The sequence below is a fragment of the Labeo rohita genome, chromosome 13 (genome assembly GCF_022985175.1).
Source record: "Labeo rohita strain BAU-BD-2019 chromosome 13, IGBB_LRoh.1.0, whole genome shotgun sequence".
NCBI classification, from domain to species: Eukaryota; Metazoa; Chordata; class Actinopteri; order Cypriniformes; family Cyprinidae; genus Labeo; species Labeo rohita.
In genome coordinates this window covers 26,834,140-26,857,110 of record NC_066881.1, presented here as the reverse complement: position 1 = coordinate 26,857,110, position 22,971 = coordinate 26,834,140, and the positions used below count along the sequence as shown (strand labels likewise).

Genomic DNA, 22,971 nt, shown 5'->3' with positions numbered 1-22,971 from the left:
TTTACCATCTCAAGTAAGTTGCCGTTGATTAATCACGTTACTTAGCGCACCTTTAATTTCTGCCACTAAGCTCATTTTCTTTGCTGTAAGTCTACGAATTCTTCAGTACAAGCACATTGCTTTATTGATTGACTTTAATTTGAAAAGATAGAATAGTTAACCTGTCTTTTACAGTACCTGCTTTCTTAGAATCAAAGGAAAAGCAGTACATTTGTAAAACTGCATTATTTATTACAGACAAATGATTTCCACCACTATACGTGCAGCGGAGAGACACTTGTACTGCAAGATCCCTAGGGGATCGGCCAAAACTAACACCACTAGTCTGGGGCTTTTGTTTCGGCATGCATTCTTCAAGATGCAAAATACACCATAGGCCCAACAGCTTTCACTCCATCTGTAACATGCAAACTGTTTCCAACATGTGGATTGAGAGTTCTCATTCCGGCAGAGCAAGACCATGGACAACCAACACTTATTATGGTCTACTTTAAAGCCTCTTCTTGTCAAAAAACACCCATTTACTGTAGACATGTAGAGAGCGGTTGACAGTTATGTAAAACAACCACAAATAGCATTTTTTTAAGAGCAGCATAAATCTGAAATCAATGATACCACAATACAACAAAGAGGTAAATAATATGAAAGCTCCCTCCACAAATGCTCAAAGCTTAAACCAGAAAAAAGTGTGTAGACTCGTATGGATTGTATGACTTAATGTATCGTAAATTATGTCTCTTACTGAAATATGTGGTAGAAAACCCATTAAAGATTTATGTTATTTAAAAATCCACATCGTTTTATACATATTTTGCACTATGGGGGGCACCATTATTTCAATGACATAAAATAATTGCACTCGGTGAGCTACTGGCACAACCTGTTGCTATTTTTATAGACGCAACTCGGAAAATAAAATACTGATACGATGCGAGAAAGAGCTTACAGGTGCCGTTTTTTTTCTCCACGAGACGTCTAAATGCCCCCCCGATATCGAGTGAAATCAGCACTAAGAAACTCCTTCAGTGGGCAAAGCATCATGACAAGCGTCGGCATGTTTACATCCTGCCAGGATGGCATCTAGCATTTCTTGTCTCTGCCATTTGTAAGCTTTTTCAGCAGCCGTGGTCTACTAAAAGCCACAAAGGCATCAGGCCTAAAGTGGAAAGAACAAAGACGCAGGTCTTTAGGAAGTTTTATTTGTCCACGGGCATCTTCCTATTCTTTTCTCCTCTTCTTATCACTAGGAATGCACTTATATCACTTCTCTTCTTGTCCTTCAACTGAAATTTACAACCAAAAGTCGCACAATGTCGCATTATATCCATTTTATTTAGTTGTGTTGTGGTAAAAATACCAACAGGTAGCACCAGTAGCTCACAGAGTGCAACCATTTTTATGTCATCAAAAATAATAGCGCCTAACATAGTGCAAATTATGTTTAAAACAACGTAGACTTTTCATGGGTTTTTTTTTACATATTTCAGTAACATTAAGCAATACAAGCTTAATAGCCGACTCCCCTTTAAGAGAATTAAAGCCATGATTTCCACATACTTTGGTAAATCCAGTATCCAGTTCTTCTTTGAACGTTCTCAATCTACTGTAAGTAATCTGCCCTCAACATATCAAGTATGTTACAATCCCAATGTTGTAGACTTTCCTATGTTTCTTATGAACATATTCAAGACAGTACAGTAGTATTTACCTCATTAAAACAGGTTAGAAGATCAAATGCAAAAAGTAAGTGACTGAATAACCCACAACATGAAAAAGTATTGCAAGAAATCAAACAGGTTTTCCAGAGTTAGTGAGGCCTGACACATCAAACCAAAAGCAACGTGAAACTTGTCTTCAGTGTTATCATCAAATCAGAGGAAATCTTTCCGTAACAACAGTGACTACACTCTGTTGCTAGTTCTCGAAGTCGACAGCAGACCTATTTTAAGTAAGTAGGTCAAGCAGGAAGAGGGAATGAGTCCCGTAGTCGACTAGTTTTATAATTCAGTCACATCTAAACACATCAACTGGTTTAAGTAGGTCCCCTGGCAGAGGAGATCGGCTAAATGCAATTAGGTGAAGTCATTAGACAGTTCTCGATTCAGCCAGATGAACGGATATGAGCAATGCCACATAAACCTGATAGATTCACTTCAATAAACATTAAAAAAAAAAAAAAAAAGTCTGGAAATCAAATAAACGAGGGAATCATTTACAAACTGAGGAGGTAGCCACATAAAAAAAAACAATAAAAAATTCTGATTGGAAAAACCTTCCTTGGAAATGAATTTTGTAAGGGTAGCACACTGTTTCCCTTTTAAATATTCAAAAAAGGGATTTAGAAATGCTAACAGAGCCAACTAATGAGGCAAGACACACTCACATGGCATTTAATTCAAGTTAATGCAAAATCTCGTACTTTCATTTCAAGTCGGCACGGTCAGCATTTCTGCGGACCCCAGGCATCACACTGAGGAAATATTCATCATATATCTTATTAATAATTCATCTCGCACGACTTTGACCCCCTCAGATCTTGAAATGACTGCCCTCCCTTCGTTTTCCGCAGCCACGCTCGGAAGGAGACACTCAAAGCCTTACGAAATACGCAAACCCAATGGACACGTCAATCCCCCCCCCCCCCCCCTATATACATCCATGAGCAATCACAACAGCTTCATTCTCATCAGCACTTACTCACACACGAGAGACATTAAACATTTCCTTAGGGAACTGAAGATGTATCAATCAAAGTTTGTTTTTTCCTCCTTAAACTGTTTCTGTCTCACTCTCTCGGTTTCCTGTCTTTCTGCTCTTGTACTTCCTTCTCTCTTCTCTTCAGTGCTTTACAAAGTCCCCGTTGCCCAGTTCCTCTCTCTTCCATTTCCACGCCGGTTTAGTGGTTTGAATGATTAATAAGCAGCTGGGAGCAAGGATCAAGTCGCATCTGTTATGCCTTAATATCTGAAATTAAAGTTCTAATGGGAAAAAAGAGCAAAACGGCAATCCATTCTGGAACATTTCTCCAAAATGAGCATCCCTGAAATCTGGCTATACTATTTTCACAATTCCATTCTCAATTCTCATGTGCTTGGTTTTAGTGTTCATAATATGGAAGTGTTTACTCTATGTGCCTACAGCCTTGTAACTGTGATGTGCTTTCAACTAAAAGTACAAAGCACAGCATGCATTCCATAGTACAAAAAAAACCCCAGACTGAATTGCTGTTATTACACAAACAGAGGCTTCTAAATGTATTTAGACACTTAAAGGGGTCATCGGATGCTAAGTTCACTTTTACATGTTGTTTGAACATTAATGTGTGTTGGCAGTGTATGTACAAATCTACCCTAGAATGATAAAAATCCATGCAGTGGTTTTTAATTAACCTGTAAAAATAATATCGTCACACCGACAGAGGCCGCTCCCACAATAGTTGATTGACATGAGCATCTTACCTAAGATCAGTTGTAACAGTCCAACCTTGTTTTGATGCCGGAGAAGGGATCTAAGTTAGACAAGAATTGAGCGATTGAGGTGTTGTGTTGCTGGATGTAATAATTAACGTAGTGGTCGTCATTTACTCCCAACATCTGAGCCCCTGAAGATGCAGTGGATTACATTTGTTTGTGAAAGGAATGCGAATCATTTGTGATCCAGCTTCATTTACAGCAGAAGTGAGAGTAAGGGTTTTTTTTATGAATCTTTGCGATCGCCTCTTTTAATAATGTGCTAGCTAGCAAGTTTAGCGGCTAAACGCGGCTAAATGCGGCTAAAGTAAACAGGCTCGTCACTCCACAGAGAGAAGAGAGGGGCGGGGCAAGCAGAGCTCATTTGCATTTAAAGAAGCCTCGACCAGAAAGGCATGATTTTTAGAGCTGATTTTGGCAAGGTAAAAAGGGTGTTGTTTTACACTTCCATTGAGAATTTTTAACCAAAGTATATTATAGACTTATAAGACCCTAAAGAATCATATCAACTTGTGGAAAATGGGCATCCGATGACCTCTTTAATGTAAGAATGTCATTATGATAAATTATAATGGATGCATGGTTCAAAATAAAGATTAAAAATCATTTTGAAATTAATCAAAATCTTGTATTTAATATTATGAACTACATGATTTTTACATTCACAACAATAATCCTGACTCTTGACAGTTTGTTAAAAGTCCTTGTAAAAAATGGAACTGAGGAAAGCTCTTGCATTTGCACAAAAGGTTTTGTTTGATATTTATCTAATGCAATGACATTTGTACATTTTTTAAGAGCGACTCAAGTGCCCGAAAGTGTCCAAATACTCTTAGGCCTGTATCTTCTAGTGATTTACATCAGATATTTGGCTATTTTTATATTATTAAAAACATCAGATGGCCTTGGTTCTCTTGGCTAATTAACAAATTTTAAGTGTTTGTTGCACCGTGCCAAAAATAAAAGACAGCTTAAATTTATACGTTTAAAAATTTGTGTAAAATATGTGACCCTGGACCACAAAACCAATCATAAGTAAGGGGTATATACAATACATTGCATAGGTCAAAGTTATCGCGTTTTCTTTTATGCCAAAAATCATTAGCGTATTAATTAAGAATCATGTTCCATGACGATATTTTCTAAATTTCCTACCGTAAATATATCAAAACCTCATTTTTGATCAGTAATATGCATTGCAAATAACTTCATTTGGACAGTTTTAAAGGTGATTTTCTCAGTATTTTGATTTTCAAATAGTTGTATCTTGACTAAATATTGTCCTTTCATCTTCCAAATATTGACACTGATTAAAAAAAGATAAAAAATAAATTTTTCAAAACCTTTAGTAATGCAGAATAATTTATCTTCCAGTCTGCTGACTGAGCTATATTATACATTTTCATGTTCTTATTTGCTTATCTATTTATTGCGCTTTTAAGAAAAGCTTGGCAGAATAAGTCAATAAGACATGACACAATGAATTTAGCCCTTTTCTTCATGCTGGTACATTCAGTACAGAACCATTTAAGCGTACTTGACAGCATCAAAAAACAAATGAATGCATTCATAGTAAAAGATCAAATGAAGACTAAGTGAACAGATGGAAAAAAAAAAAAAATGGAAAATGGAAAGTAAATGAAAAAACTATTTACCTATCACAAACACAGACGTGCAAATGCAAAGCCAATACAAAGTTAATAGAAGACTGACTTTTTTCCCATCTCCCCACATTTTATCGTTACTAGGCAACCAGATTCGAGAATGCTCATTCTGACCCAACAGTATGAAAGGCTGCTCTTAAAAGAAAGGAGATTCCTTGTCAATTTTGACCAAAAAAAAGCCAGTATATGAAGGGCAGTTGAGTGGGAACCGAAGCTGCAGATCAGAGCGTGAAAGAGACCTGTTTTTTCGCCCGCCTCTCTCTCTCTCTCTTTTTCTTTTTTTTTTTTTTGGAAGAGAGAGCTTATTCGTCTAAGAGGCGACATCCTACCACAGGAGGAGGGGTTGTGACCAGAATGGAGAGTAGCTGAATTGAATGGACCAGGCCATAAATGCTTTTGGGAGAGAGGGAGAAGCTACAGAAAGAGACAGAGAGGGGAAAAAATAATGAAAGGGGAGAGAATGCGATGTGACTGGGTGGAGGGTTGAAAAGGAGACAAAGCTGACCTGCGGAGTTTACTACAACGGTGTGACAGAGCATTGAGTCACTGCATAGTTCCCTGAACTGAGCAGTTATTGACTGAGTTTTAGACTCCCACCGCTGTCAGTGTTGGAGAAGCCTCTTTAAAAACAGAGCTTGTTAAGCCACAAGTTACTATATTTAAAACAGGCGAATGACTGTCAAACTACAATTTTGAAATATGTAGCTATGCTACAAGCTACTAACTAAATGTAGACAAACAGGGCATTATTTGCCTGGCTCAAAAACAGTGGGTGGTTTTAAACAGGTTGAATCTTGAATAGGATGACAAACACTGAACTTGAACAAAAATTCATATTAAATCATATTAAAGGTTCAAACATTCACTGATGCTCCAGAAGGAAACACGATGCATTAAGAGCCAAATTTTTGAATTTGAAGGTCAAGGTAAATTGTACTTAATTTGTCTTCCCGGAAACATGCAAGTATCTTCTTGTTGCTTCCGAAGGTCAGTACTAAATGGGAAAAAAAAGATATTTCAACAAAATAAGAAAAATTTAAATATCATCCTGTTCAAAAGTTTTAATACAAAAGTTTTTAATGCTTTTAATTAGGGCCAGGACTTTAACGCGTTAATTTAGATTAATTAATTACACAAAAATAACACGTTAAATTTTTTAACGCATTTTAATCGCACTTATTTTTGCACCGCGGAACGTTTCTCACTGGATGAGTTTCGGCGGACCGATTATACTGGAGCACCAACTAGCGTTCAGACAAAAACAAACCACAGTGAACATGGACAAAGAAGCTGATGAGACCGCTTTGGTTGGCTCTTCATGTTGTTGGTGTAACTGAAACTTTATGTATTATGTTGTTGGTGCAACTGAAACTTTATGTATTATGTTGTTGGTGCAACTGGCACTTTATGTTGAACTCTTTATTGTTTTGGCCAAGGTTATTGAGAGTTGGACTGAAATTAATTTTATTTTTTTAAACCAGCTGTTGGTAAATCAACAAAGTCTGTTATGGCCTCTGAAGCAACAGAGATGTTGTCTACAGTAATAGTCAGGGTTTCCAATGTTCTGAATGTACTTGAAAGTATTGTGTTTTACTTAAACAGTTTACAGAAGGTCTACCTACCTATAGGGTACCTGATTTTCTGAAATGTAGGCTACTATATTTCTAAATATCCTATTGCTACACTTAATGGCAATATTGCACTGGTCTGTTGGACTTGGTTGAACAAAAATAAACAATATTTAGTTGCTTAAGCTTATGTATTCAGTCATTATTCAATGGTATACTAAAAATCCATATGAAAAAACTTACTTCTCACTGTTCTCAGGTCAAATATTTATATGCGATTAAAATGCGATTAATTTCGATTAATTAATTACAAAGCCTCTAATTAATTAGATTTTTTTTTTTTTAATCGAGTCCCGGCCCTACTTTTAATGCATTGTGTTTCCTTCTGAAACATCATTTTTCACTTTGAACCTTTTTTAATAGTTGCATATGAGTCCCTCAGTTGTCCTTAATGTGAAAAGATGGATCTCTAAATAATATACTTCACTACTAGAAAAAATTCGAATATGAAAAAGATGCTGGAAAAATGAAGAATCTGCAGGACCTGAAGGTTTTTTTCTGAAGAACAGTGCTCAGTTTAACTGTTCAGAACAAACAAGAAACTCATGAACAACTATCACAAAACAAAATAACAGTCGTAGATCATCCAGGTAACCACATACAGTATTAAGAACCAAGGGTTCCCAAACTTTTGAAGGGGGTTATTTTAATAATTTCAGACTTTTTTTTTTGGTCTTGTGGACTATATGTAAACATCTTTTATGCAAAATATCTTACTCAGGACAGTGCTAAATTAAAAAAATAACATGCATTTTATATGATCTCTCTTATTTTGATATATATATTCTGAAAACTAAAATCTATTAAATAATAAGAGTATGAAAAAATATGACTGTTGAGATTTCATAATTTTTTTATGAGTATATAATTTTGTTAACACTTTACAATAAAGTTGATTAGTTAAAATTAGTTAACTTTAGTTAACATGAAGAATGAACAATATTTCTACAGCATTAATCTTAGTTAATGTTAATCTCAACATTTACTAACGCACTATTAAAATCAAATGTTGTGCTTGTTAACATTAGTTAATGCACTGTTAATTAACATGAATAGGCAATAAACAAATATTTTCAATAGCTAACATTAACAAAGATTAATAAATATTGTAATAAATGTATTGTTCATTGCTTTTACATGTTAGTTGATACATTAACAATAACGGAACCACATTGTAAAATGTGACCATAATTTCATTGTAATAAAGAAAAAAAAAAAGCTATATTCCATTAAAATAAGCAACCACCGTCTGACAACAATAAATAAAAAGCTAAAATCTCTAAAAATATACTGAAAACAGTTATGCTCTAAAGTTAACAGTTATACTAATAATAAAAAATGTAGTGCAGTAACTGACACGCAGCACTGATAAATGTTATTGGATTTTAAAATGAAAAAGTGCAGAAAAAGAACTCAATTTATTCAACTCAACCCCACTTTTCCAGAGCATCTACATATCCTTGAAATGTAAAAGAATTTAATTGTGTTCAAGGACACACAACTGGGCACTCCGTGTATTAACGTGCACTCCAATTTTTCTTAAGTTTGTTTCTTCGCAAGAGGAGGATATTCTTGACAATACCTCCTACCCCCTAAAACCGCTTACAGCTCTCTGCATGACAGATCACCTAGACATGAAACGCATCTAAATTATGCAGTCGCCGAGCGCGGCTCTACCCCAGCGCTCGCCATCCCACCACCGGGTAAACTTCTCGATGTGCAGGCTCAAGCAAGAACTTTTAGCATGCTTCCCGTCTCATGAGTTTTCACAGGGCTTTGTCTCCTTTTGGAGGCGCTCACTACTCTGCTGTGACGGCCTGTCAACGTCAGCCTGCAGATCGCCTGCAGCCCCTCTTCAAACCATTAATCTAAATTAGTACTCTGACAAAGTGTCAAAACATTGAAGCTCAAATGTGATGTATGCTCCAGAGGACCCCATCCATTTTCACCCATCTTATGACATTGACGTGTGTAAACGAGTAAAAGTACAAAGGATAATCAAAATGATTGCAGGAAAAACCCAAGAAATTGGTTGGAATGGGACTACGAGCAATTTAAGTGATGGTGATCAAGCCCTTGAGATCTCAAACGTACCCCATGAGAAATGACAGGAGTGCTTCACTTTCAAACTGTATTAAGAAAAAATAATTATAAGTGGTGCGTTCGCCATGTCACAGATAACAAAAAGAAGCGAATTTTAGTGTTGTACTGATAAGAAGCGAGTTTAGAAGAACAGTTCTCTCTAAAATTAAAATTGTCATTTGCTCACCCTCATGCCATTTAAACCCGCAAGAGAAAATGTGAAGACAGTGCTGGTTGCTCTTTTACATGCAAATACAATAAACAGGTATTATAAAGACACCACATTTTAAGTAGCACGGGTATATTTGTAGCAATAGCCAACAATACATTGTATAGGTCAAAATGATCATTAGGGTATTAGGTAAATATCATGTCCCATGAAGATATTTTGTAAATGTCCTACCATAAATACATAAAATGTTAATTTTTGATTAGTAATATGCATTGCTAAGAACTTCATTTGGACAACTTTGAAGGCTTTTCTCAATTTTTTATTTTTTTTTTGTACCCTCAGATTCAAGATTTTCAAATAGCAGTATGCCAAATATTGTCATATCTTAACAAATCATACATTAATGGAAAGCTTATTTATTCAGCTTTCAGATGATCCCAGTTTCAAAAAATTGACCCTTATGACTGGTTTTGTGGTCATATATGACTTCTGTGATATTCTTCTGTGACAAAATGATAGCTTTATGTGAGGAACAAATCTACAGTTGATCACTGAATCAGTGAGTCTGATTCACAAACAAATCATTTAGTTATGTAAACCGGATGAGACATTTCCTGGAAAATATCTGACTCAATGAAATGATTTGTTCACAAATTGGAAATAGATACATCTCTAAATGGATGGATGGATGGATTCTAACCATTCTTAGTAAAAACATCCACAAAAAATATACACTTAATTTAAATAGAAGAAAAATATGATATTAGAAAATACTGGAAAATTTAAAGTAGGATACAACCTTGACATTTTTGAGTGTATGTATAACTTCAATAATTTTAGCATAACTACTAATCATACATCCTGTCAATATCTGGAAAAATGCTGTCATATTATGCAGAGCAAAACAGCAGCTTGTGTTTCTTCTTACTTTTGTATTTTTACCTTTGAACATATGACCTAAAAAGAGACATAAAAACAACTCCATCAAAGCTTTTATAAGCACATCTAGAGTTGCTTCCTTTTTCAACTATGTCCCAAAAGATAAAATGAGAGAAAAATCGGCAGTTACGAACCTCAAGTGCAATCACAAAAACATGGGCTAACACAATTATAAACCTATTGTGTTTTACTGCACTGCTATCTATGTGTGTCCTCTGAGTAAAATCAGTTTCAGTTGGCTCTTGGTAACCTAGATGTTTCAGCAAAATGATACATACTTCAAAGGGCGAAGCGATATATATTTATATATGTGCGTGCGACCACTGTGCTCTTTATATCGTTAAAGATAGGTGTGAAAGAAAAATGGGAGCCATGGGTGCTGTTAAATCTAAACAGCATTAAAACAAAATTATGAGTTGGAGCATGCTTTTCTGTTTATTTAAAGGATGATGCACTTTGAAGTTATACCAGCTCATTATGTGGCGCATACGTATCAAATGCGAATGTCTAACAGTCTATAAAATCTTCCAGAGCAGGGTAAGGCTGCAGTATTTTTTCTTTTGTTTACTGACTGAGTTTCAGCGAGAACTGTTGGGAAGGCAGATATTTTGTTAGTAATGCAACTCGAAGCACTCATTAATACTGAAACTGGGAGACATTTGGAAAATAAACAATTTAAAAATTGGTATAAGGTTCTACGACAGCAGCAAAACAAAAACAACATTAAAAATTCAATAAATAGATATTTTGCACAAGACCACAAAGAACATTCACATCCTCACCAAAATAATCATTATTAGACTATACAAATGTGTGGTTGTGGGAATATATTCTAAAAACTGCAAATTTAAAGAGAACAGCGGATGCCCATTTTTCCACAAATTGGTATGATTCTTTACACTCTTAAAAATAAAGTTTCTTTATTGGCACTTATGGTTTCATGAAGAACTTTGAGCATCCATGGAATCTTTCAAATGCAGAAAAGGTTCTTTATAGTCAAAAAAGGTTCTTTAGATTTTTGAAGTTCATTTTTCCTTCAAAATGGTTCTTTTAAGAACCGTTCAATGAAAGGTTCTTTGAGGAACCAAAAATGATTCTTCTATGGCATCACTGCAAAAACACCCTTTGGAAACTTTATTTTTAAGAGTGTAGGGTCTTCATGAAATATCTGCAACATACTGTACTTTGGTTAAAATTCCTCAATGGTCGTGTAAAATGGCACCATTTTTACCTTGTCAAAAACAGCTCCGTTCACAGTGACCCGTTTCAGTGGAGGTCTCTTTAAATGATAATGAGCTACTGCTGACCCCACCCCTCTCTTCCGGTTTTTTGTGTATTTGATGGCGCTTTACCATCAAAAACAAAACGAATCCACTGCGTCCTCAGTGACGCTGATGTCAGGAGAAAAAAATGTATGTTCACTTTCAAATCCAACTACAAAACATTTGCACTGTTTACAAAACACCGTTGTCGCTAGAGCTGTTTGAGCACGGAGAAAATGGTGGACAGCGAACAACTGGCTGAGGGTAGAAATATGCTACTACGGGACAGTTGGTAAGCTGTTGTGGGTGGGGCCTAAGCAGTATGATGTCATACTGCTCAAGCCGCGCCCACAAAAATCAAAATGGCTTGATAATTGAGACTATTTAGGATTTTAGGGAAATAAAAAAGGGAGTGAATGGATTCTTATCATTGTAGAGTGGTTGTGTCCACACACCGCTAACACACATTTATATGCAAACAACGTCCCCTTTAAAGCCTTCCTGTAGCTATACCATAGTACTAGCAACCCCAAGGTCATGGGTTTGATTCCCAGGGAAAACAAGAACTGAAAAAAGGTAAAAATCGAATGTAATGCAAAGCTGCTTTGGATAAAAGCATCTGTAAAATGTAAAGCGGTTTTAGAAGCTTGTAATAGGGCGTTTTCCCATCTGTTAAATAGTTTTGCTAATATTGTTTCTCACACATCACTGGTGCTAACAGGCCTCAAAGCTAAACTAATCTATCTAATTACTTCTTGCATACGTTTGCGTCGCACTGAACACAGCCTTCGCACATAAACAGCTCTGGCGCGACCTACACCTCGTATGACATAAATGCTTCATTTCCAATTCACTACTCTCCTCCTTGCTATAAATAAACACCCCATGACCACAAATTGCTTTTCCATCTTGTATAAACGTCTGCGGTGCACTGTGCCTCCCCGTGGAGTGACACAAGGTCACTGTCCTGCAGGACCAGGTGGCACCTCTTGGCTGAGCTGGAGGCATCATCCTCTTCAAATATCTATGGTAATGAGGCGGAAGCCATGCGACAGTCCAGCCAATGGGGAGTCAGAGCATGTCGGTGACTCAGGTGTGGGTATGAAAGAGTCAGAGAAGCAAAATTAAGGCTCTGAGATGTCAGAATGACTTCAACGACACGCCAGGGGACATGCTAATTATAGCAAATGGAAGTAACGCAGGAAATGTTGATGAATTATCATCCGGGGCTGTGTGAGATGGGAACTTTGGGAGGGGAATGCGATATCACACACATATTGGAGTATATGAGGAACAGTTGTCTCATTTCCTGTATTGCACAATGAAGCCAAGTTAGTTAAAGCAACAGGAGTAGCTGGGTGGTTCTATAGAATGGCTGCTATTTAGGTCCAATAGATGTAAAAAGACTTTTCTAAACAAATCAACAATAATTCTTGGTCCCACTTTATATATTAGGCTGCTTTAACTACTAAGTAGTTACATCAGAAAATAAGTACAATGTAAAAACTTTTGCAAAACACTTTTGCTGCTATTGAGGTGGGATACGAGTAAGGTTAGGGACAGGTTTTGTAGTATGGGTAGGTTTAAGGGTGGGTTAAGGTGTAAGGGATGAATCAACAGTGTAATTACAAAAATGAATCACAGATGTAATTACATGCAGGTATTTTTTACAATATAAGTACAAACATGTATGTAAATAATAAGTGCATTGTATCAAATGATTAATTTAAATGTAAGTGCATAGTATATAAACATTTTATATGCTGTTTTCTTTATCTTTTGTCATAAGTATACTGTTTTGGCCTTAGCAAGTATGCACATTTTGATGAAAACAAAACATTTATCTTGTACCAAGGTTTATGCAAGTCTGATAAGTAACTGCAACTTTTTACCTCACTGTTTTTTTTCTGTTTCTCAGAATTGCGAGATATAAACACGACATTGCAATTCTGAGAAAAAAGTCAGAATTGCAGGTTGTTAACTCAGAGCTCAGAGTCTAGAACTTGCAATTCTAATCTGAATTGTGACATATAAACTTATAAAAGTGTGTTTTTTTTAAATATAAAGTTATAAAAGCAATATCTCAAAAGTCTGAATTCTGTGGTAAAAAGTCAAAATTACCATTAGATTTTTTTTTCCATGGTGAAAAAAAAACAGAATTGCAAGATGGCAAGTCAGAGAAAAAGAAGTTAAAATTGTGAGATAAAAAAAAAAAAAAAAAAAAATTCACTATTTACCTTTGATATGTTTATTTTATGGTGTGAAAAAAAAAACAGAATTGCAAGATATTAAGTCAGAGGAAAAAAAAAAATGGTGGAATAAAAAGTCAAAATGACCTTTTTGTTTGTGTGTGTGTGTGTGTATGTGTGTGGATAGATAGAAAAATTTCTCTCTCTCTCTCTCTCTCTCTCTCTCTCTCTCTCTCTATATATATATATATATATATATATGTACACTCCTTATTGTTCCGAATGTAATAACATGAATGTTTAAAATCAAATTATTAAACAGGAAAGAGCACCGTTTTGACCCGACTACTAGTAACTACTAATTATTATTGGTTTAAGTAATTTCAATCACTTTTTCTGCTTTAAAGGTCTTGAAACCCACTTCCTGAAGGTCAGTCTTTGTCCATGATTTTAATTGCTCATTGGCTTAAACCAACATTTCCCCCAGCCCATCCTCCAGAGTCCTGCTGTTCTCAAACGCCACAACTTAAATGTCAGGATATCAACTGCTGATATTTGCACATCCTTCCAATCAGTCAGCAAGAGAATCTCTAACTCCATGTCAAGGCTCTGCTTTGCTAATAATGAATCATACATGCTGCACCAACTGTTTCATTCCCACCTCACTGCATCCAGCCTCATCCTTCAAAAACAAATGAGCGTCTGCTAAAAAAAAATAAGCCAGTACGGTTGATTACTTCCTTTTCCACACATCATAAGTAGTTTCAGTCCTCCTCATTCCACAATTAGGAACAATCATGTGTCTATTCCAAATGTTTTATGATAGGTCTACATTCCAGTACACTTACTTTAGGATGAACAGAATGACCCAGTTTAACCTCTTAATCTGAAGTCTTTGCTTTCAACAGATATGTAGACATCATATAAATGGATTTTAAATATTGCAGACTATTAGTATTCAATGTATTAGACATGTTAATAAATAATATAAAAACACAAACACAAACTACTTATTATTCCATACACTGTAATAAAAAAAAAATACAATTTGTTGAGTCAACTTAAAATAATTTGTTACCCTGCTGCCTTAAAATTTTAAGTTCAGTCAAATCAAATAAGTTTAGCCAACTTGAAATGTTAAAATTTATACTAAGTTATACTAAGTCAAAAGATATGAGTTGACTAAACTAAAAATTTGGTATGTTAAACTTAAAAGCAGGCCTTGTTACCCAGCTGCCTTAAAATTTTAAGTTGAATCAACTCAAATATATAAGTAGTCACTCAGTACAACTAAACATTTCAATTTGACTAAACCTTTTTGAGTTGACTGAATTTTAAAGTAATTTTGATCACTTTTTGACAACCTCTTTCTGAAGGTCAGTATATACAGACTATTAGTATTCATAAGTATTATTTTGTGACGTGTGGTTCAGCACACACTTTTTAATGTTAGGATAGACACTGATATGTTAAAAAATATACATATTGACATGAAAAGGTGTGCAAATCTTTATGAATCATCCATACATTGAAATCATGTAACTTATGTTGATTTACTTATATTTCTTATAAATGAGATTTAAAATGTTATTTTATAAAGTCATAAGAATTGTGACACAAACTACAGTAGTAAACTTATGTAAAAGATGTTTCACCTGTAATAATAATTAAAATTCAGAAATTTCAGATCGTCTATCCAAATATATATTAACTTTATTAATACCAGTTATTCACTGATAATGTCACATGCACATATAAAAGCATATTAATTTCCTGTATTGAAAAACACATCTTTTGGGGTAGTTATGTCTCAACATTTTGGTTTTATTTTGGTCTGTTTGGCTCAGGTTTCTCAGGTGAATGAAATACTTCGAAGATCAATAACAACACACTCTAAATTAGACTGAATTTGGTACTAAAAGGCAGGACATTTATCTTTCATATCTGAGCCACTCCAATGTTAATTTGGTCCCGCCTAAAGACTTTCTCTCTGGCTCTAGTTTTTCAGCAAACCGGAGCGGTTCGTTTGCACTGTCCATTCTTCCTTTGATTTTAACAAGACGCCTGTTCCCTGCTAATGAAAAGCAGCATGATCTTATCACCACCATACTTGACTGTAGGCATGGTGTTTGACTCATATGACTTTCGAAAATATTGCCTGAAAGGTTCCATCCTGCTCTCATCATAGGCACAAAATCATTTCCCACATTCCGACTGGGTCACTATTATGCTTTTTGCCACGCTTCGGACGTGCTTTCACATGGATCTTTTTGAGTAATGGCTTCTTTTGTACAACCCTCCCATACAAGCCAGTGTTATGTAGAGCTCTAGATTCAGCTGACACTTTTACTCGTTCTCAGTTACTGAACTCCATAGCCCCTTCAAAGTGATTGTTGAGCTCGCCGTGACTTCTCTCCCAACTCTCCATCATGTTCATGTAGGGAGTTATGAGAGATGACCTTTCCTAGACAATGTCTTTGTATGTTGATGTAGCTTCAGCTTCCTGATAACAGAACTAACTGTGCCCATCAGGACAACCAAACACCCTGTGCCTAATTTATTTGTTTTCCTTTAACTTTTCTGAAAAATTCTTTAATCCTTATTTTCACAGCAGTCATCCAGATTCATGAACTGTAGGGTTTTATCCAAAAATTGCAGTAGTTATTTTAATGATTCACAGGTAGAAGCCAATTTCAGGTAATTGTGTTCTTATTAGAACTATTTTTTTCACCTGTTAAAATTCAGAGCTTATGCCAACATGATCTCATTAGTATTCTTAGGTTTTTGTAAATAAAGTTCTAACACAGTTTGGATATAGACTGAGAGGTAAAAATGAATATAAATTAATTGACAGCCCTTTTTAAAAGTGTTCATCCCATCAACGAAGAGCTTTTGGAAACTTGAATTTCTAGCTCTTTAAAGATTTTGCTGAAGTTTGCAATATTAAAAATAATTATAAAAATTATATATGGGCCATTCAACAGAATTGCTCCCAAGTCAGAGTTGGAAATGTCTTAAAAATGTGTCTTTTTCCAAAACATTTATATGTATGCAAGTTCAATAATAGCTACACATTTCTAGTAATCTAGTTAATGCTCATATTGTATTTTCAGAAAGTTTTGCAATATTTGTCCTTTCCCCAGAGGGTTAGAAGGGTTATACTGACCTATTAAGATCTTGCTTAAATACAGATTTTTAATTTTTTTTGCAGTCTTATTACAGTTACATTTTTAACAATATTTCAAGTGTAATTTATGAGATTTGTTGTATTTTGAATTCAATTTTTATTTTGTAAACAGCAAAAAGTTGATCATACTGATTTCAAAGTTAAGGATTCATTAGTTTGAACCAAACACTATCATAACATCTTAGTTGCTAATTCAGTATACTTTATTTTTTGACAAAACATTCAATTTTTTTCTGTAGTGACAACACATTTTTAGTAGTAACAGTAATGCTTTGGTATTGACCACATCACATTACAGAATTTTAACTTGCATACTAAAACACTACTAAAATATACTACATTACAAAACAATTGCATAACTGTACTTAAATGTAGTTTATTTTCCCCAAATATGAAGATTATGTGTTCCCTTTTGTCACTACCGAAACAGTGATAACTAAATGTTATGAAATAACCCCCAAAAAGTGTGCTTAATTGCAGAAAAAAGGTGTTTGGTAGTGACGTTCCTTAAAGTTACACAGATTTTTCCGAGTTTTGAACACATTTATCTACTCACACCTTGTAGCTATGAGAAGAATATTTCCTGGTCATAAATGTATGGGTTTAGTTAAAATGTAGGGGTTCGGGTTCTGGACATCAACACAAGAAACAGATTTCAAATTCTAATTTTAAGTGTACTAATATGTACTTTCAAGGTACTAGTATGTAAATGAGGTAAATAAAGTACAAATATAGTACATTTTTGTTTTTGTATCAACACAGTGACAGCTTTGTACCTTCTTTTCCTGAGAGTGCACCAAACAAAGCAAATTACTTTACTTTTGTCCCATTTTGATTGACTTAGTCCTGCTCTTGGATTGTTTCTGAATACTGAACTCTGTGACCTGTAGCAGTACCTTCACCAATGTTTTGGTAATTATGTTTCAGTGACTGTTATAAACATGTGAGAAAACTAATGACAATGCAGTAAATGCAATATCACATACATAAAATAATTAAAACAGAGTGTCTCTGTTTTGAAATGAAACCATTCTTTTAGTAAAATGAGAGAGTGTATTAAAAACTGTAACAGTTAAAATACATGTAACCCCTCAAATTGCTTTGCTTAGCAGAGGTCATGTTTACATACGGTCTGCCATAACCAGTGGAAATCTTCGTTTGATGTTATAATGGCCAACATATGGCATTTGATGTAATCAAGTGTGAACAAGTTAGTATGCATGCATCTGTTTGGACGGTTGGCAAGTCCACCAGGTCATGCACAATTACATGAAGCAGAACATTATGCGATTCATAACCCTCTGCACAAGAGAAATTTTCCTTTAACACAAACTTAAAATGTCTTTACCCTACAAAGCGGTTTTGAACACAGCAATAACATGCATACCAAGACATTCATTCGCAGATGCGTATACATTTTTAGAACAACCGAATCTAGGTCAAGATATATCTGTTACGATTCTGAGTAATGAATATGTAAAAGAGATCACTTAATTAAAATCTACAATTGCGCAAAAAGTCACTTTAGTATGTAAGCGTCTAGATATGACATTCAGAGGCAGATGCAATCGTGGGATATTAGACAATGATGTGCGAAACCTAAGATGACAGACTGTGTAGAGATGATTGTTTTCATATTCAGAATTGCCATAAGGCAAGTACTTATATTTTATAATGTGGCCATTAATTCTCCTGCACTGTGATATTAGTTTAACTTTATTAAGGAGTTCTGTATCTCAGTGCAGACAAGAATAGCTCCTAGTACATATCCTAAATGATTCACAAGTCATCCATTATGAACGACTCAGTTAAAACCAAGCCACAAACAAACAGATCAAGATCACTAGACTGAAATATCTGAGTGTATTACTTTGACGCAGTATGTTTTAATACACTGGTTCTCAAGTGGTGCGTCAAGACCTAAAAATGGGCTGCAGGTTTGTTTTGCCATGATTGCAGGTGGCATAAATACATGGTGAATCAAATGGTGAATCAAGCAGTCAATTGAATAAATTGATTCATAACACATTTAATGATTTGTTTGTCACACCTTTTCCAAGTAGTCTATATATTTCTTAGAAATTTATATATATATGAACCATGTATGAAACGTATTGTGAATAGAGATTCTATGAAATGAGATTAAAGGTAATTTACTGCCTCAATAGAACTTGACTCACTGTTTTTGCTTATGTTTAAAGGAGAGACTAGTTATGAAACAAGCATAGATAGATAGATAGATAGATAGATAGATAGATAGATAGATGGAGGCAGGGAAATCCGCCATGACACACGCAAAAAACATTGTGTAACACACAATGAGGACAGGACATAAACCAACGCAATGGTTTGCTGATGCAATCCAACCCACAGCACTGTGAGTGCCAAAATCTCCACTGGTCACATGATCTGACTGCCGAAGTCTGCAAGTATCCCTTTTTTCGCATTATTGTCTCATAGATATTCTGATCCAGACCGTTTCACATGGCTGGAACAATTATCGTTAATGCATCATCATAACTAGGGGCATACAAAGCAGAAGGCGCTGCCAATATCGCTCGTCTGGCGGGGCGGAAACATGCCCTCACATTGCTTTCATCTCTGCATGCACCATGATTCATAATTCATTATTTGTAAGAATGAATGGGGGAGAAAAAACCAACAAGTTATCTCAGCTGTGCAATTCATCTGGGCATGAAAAGCAACTAAACATTAAGGTCTTGTGCATTAAGCAAAAAGGGGAGGGAGAGATCTTTGTGCGCAAGCTCTTCTATATTCAAACACAAAAACATAATTGATAACTCAGAAACTCTTAAATATACTTGAATTCGTGCGTAAATGATTAAGGTCTTGAAAAAGCATTAACGCTAATCGCTTTTGATTTACAGCATATTTCTGAATGCCCTTTCATGTTCACCAGCACTAATGAAAAACATGAAATGTCTTCAAACATTTATATGCCGCTCCATAGGAAACTTCTAAAGCGCTGAAACTATTGCAAAAAAACTGAAACTTCACTAATTTAACTTAATTTCCCAGATATTATTAGCCTTAGCACATACAATACTTAGCCTTAATAATGATGGAAAAACATAATAGTCTTAACCTACATATATAGGATTTTTCCATCATTTTTGATATGTAGTGCTGGGCGAAATATCTGTTGTAAACCAGTAAAGCAGTGAATTATGCAAACGGTATGAATTTTTTAAAAACCAACATACCTATTAATTACATACACTTCTGACTAATGATTGTAAAACTTTTATAACTATTAATAACACACAACTTGTTCTTTAACTGGGCAAATAAACCAACTGTAAACACCTGTTAACAAAAGCCAGAGATGGTGAAGGGGAATTCAAAATACTGTAGCAGGCAGATGAAGCTCTCTGTTCACTATGCACAAAATATAGAAAAAAAAAAATTCTAAAGTAAATTCTATGTACATTTCGTATGTGTTTTCACTGTTATACACTAGGAGGCGCCATTACAGACTTTATGAAATAGTACAGCATCTCTAGGTCCAAAAAGAAGTGAAGAATAAACTCTGTGTAAACCAACAGTAGATAGAGATTGTTTATGCACAAGTAAACTACCATAATCTGCTATAGACCTTTTTTCCAGAGTAAACGCTGATCGTCGCCATTACGAATTCTAACTTCTGACTGGATGCTCTTCTGTTCCGGTCTCCATAGGAACCCATTCAAATAGTGCCCATCTGTTTTTAATCTAGCTAATGTCGGCAGCTTTGTGTCATCTACACACTCATTAAACTTTGAGGAGTGAGGCACTGACAAATGACGGTCATTGCGGCAAGTGATGGCGCTATAGAGCCATGTGCTTTATTAAAAACATTTTAATGGATTTAACATTGGATTATACGCTAATTTGACTAGAAACACTGGAGATCATGACTTCAACATTCAGGAAAAATGTCTATACTGAATGTCTATACTATACAAGTATAACAACAACGTGCAGTAAACAGTAAAATCAGTCCCAGCACCAACTTCTAAGGTAATTGGAACACAGTAGTAGCACAGTTGCAGGCACAATTTTGTGTGTGTTTTCACTGTTATAAACTAGGGGGTGCCGTTACAGACATTCTGAAATAGTACAGCATCGCTGGATCCAAAAAGAAGTAAAGAATAAGATCTGTGTAAACCAAGAGTAGATAGAAATTGTTTATGCACAAGTAAGCTAACATTATCTGCTATAGGGAAATACCAAGAAGAATAACAACGCGCAGTAAACGGTAAAACTCTGAAGATAATACATCAAAATAATATAGTGAGACACACCAATTTGCAATATCAAGCAGCAAAATGAGCTGTTTTGTACAGGTAAAAATAGCTGGACGCTGATGAAACTGGAAGCCACACCTATAAATTTACACATGGCGTCTGCACCGATAGCCTTGTGGTTAGTACGGTGACATATGCAGCACAACTGCACTCACGGCGACCCAAGTTCAATTCCCGTCTCGAGGTCCTTTGCCGATTCTGCTCCCCTCTCTCCACCTAATACATTCCTGTCATCTCTTCACTGTCCTATCTGAATTAAATAAAAATAATAATAATAATAATTTACACATGGCCAAGCTCACTCTTATAAGAAGAAAAAGGTGGATATGTAGCATATTTGTTTGAATCGTGATTAAAATGCAGTGGTTCTGCAACTGTTTCATGCATTCTGATAAAGGTACACTCAGGGAAAATAAAACAAACCATCAGAATTCTTAAAGAAAACGTTACAGATTTTTGGTCAAACCGCCCAGCACTAATGGCGTGTTTCCGTTTGTACTCAAAAGTTCCTAGTAGGAACTTTTAATTGGAAAGTTGACATTTTAAATCAGAAACTCTCAAACACGGAACCACAACAATCCTGACTTCAGAATCCAAAATGGCTGCTCAACACATCAACAGTAATTGAAACAGTTGTAATATATTGTTTATAATCAACTTGTTTTGCTAACAATGAACGAGTCCATCTTAGTTTTCCGATATGTGTACTGAAACATGCTCAACTCAGATGTGACATCAGTCCCAGGTCTGACTTCTGAGGTAAATGGAACACAGTAGTAGCACAGTAGAAGTAAGACACAATTTTGTACATTTTCTCACTGTTACACATTAGGGGGCGCCATTACAGACCTTCTGAAATAGTACAGCATCTCTGGATCGAAAAAGAAGTTAAGAATAAGATCTGTGCAAACCAAGAGTGGATAGAAATTGTTTATGCACAACTGAGCTAACATGATCACCAAACATTCAGCCTACATTCAACCTGATGTTACCAAAAAAATGTCAAAACACACAAAGAGGCATATGACTAAGATTTGGAGGTGTTGATGGACTCTGACTCAGACTTTCTCAGGTTTTCAGTCAAAATGTTTTTTTGTTTTTGTTTTTTTAAACAGAGACTCTTTCCTTTGATATCATGATATAAACATTGTCTATATTTTCGTACAATAACATATTCTGTGCTGGGATTAGCTGGCAACTTCCAAAAAAAAAAAAAAACTCGGAAAACGGATAACTATGTTTTTTATTATTATTTAATTTTTTAAAAATCATGTTTTTTATTATGTTATCATATTTTATTGTGTTAGTTATTATTTATTTTATAGTGTTAGTAGCTGTATTTTTTAGTTCTTTTTACTTAATCAAAATTACCCAACTGCAGTTTGATTAATTAGAATGCACAATGAAAAAAAACATGGTTTTTGAAAATTGTTATAAACAGAGTTATCTGTTTTTGCTAATGAACTCTGTCTTCATATACTATAAACAAAGTAAACAAATAATAAATAAAGGAAACATACAAGTTAAATGTTGTCCAATATGTCTTTAAACCAGAAATCAATAGAAATAAAACACAATTTAAATCGGACTAAAAAAAATGTATTCCTCTTCATTTCAGAAGACCATTACACTCTAACCCAACTCTGCCAAAACTAAATACGGTGATTGTTTGAAATGAATATCTTGCTCCAGGAACAACAATGCTGATCCATGAATATGTCCTACATTGTCTTTGTTATGCGAAATACAGTGATTATTTCGCATTGACCCTTACATGGATAGAATGAGGATGACATGATAAAACGATAGAATGTCAATGTCCCTCGTCCCTGCAGAATTTTAAAACTAAAATAACTTTCAGTTTTGGCCACTTTAAATGCTGACAGCAAACGCAAGACCTGGGTTGTTCAATAATTCAATGGAAACCTTTTTGTCCTCTTTGGAATAGACAGACAACATCCAAAGACAGACTTTGCTTTGGCTGACACACTCCATTCACTCAGAGAAGGCCTACATTACTTTAATGGCACAAAATGATAGTTACAAAGTTTTGCAGAGCATCAGGTTGTAG

General features: G+C 35.1%; 1 protein-coding gene across 3 annotated transcripts in view; it reads right to left on the bottom strand.

The window, feature by feature from the left end:
* Window positions 1-22,971, bottom strand: part of adgrb3 (adhesion G protein-coupled receptor B3) — a 206,300-nt gene that overhangs the window by 151,401 nt on the left and 31,928 nt on the right. The gene's annotated exons all lie outside the window — the stretch shown is intronic.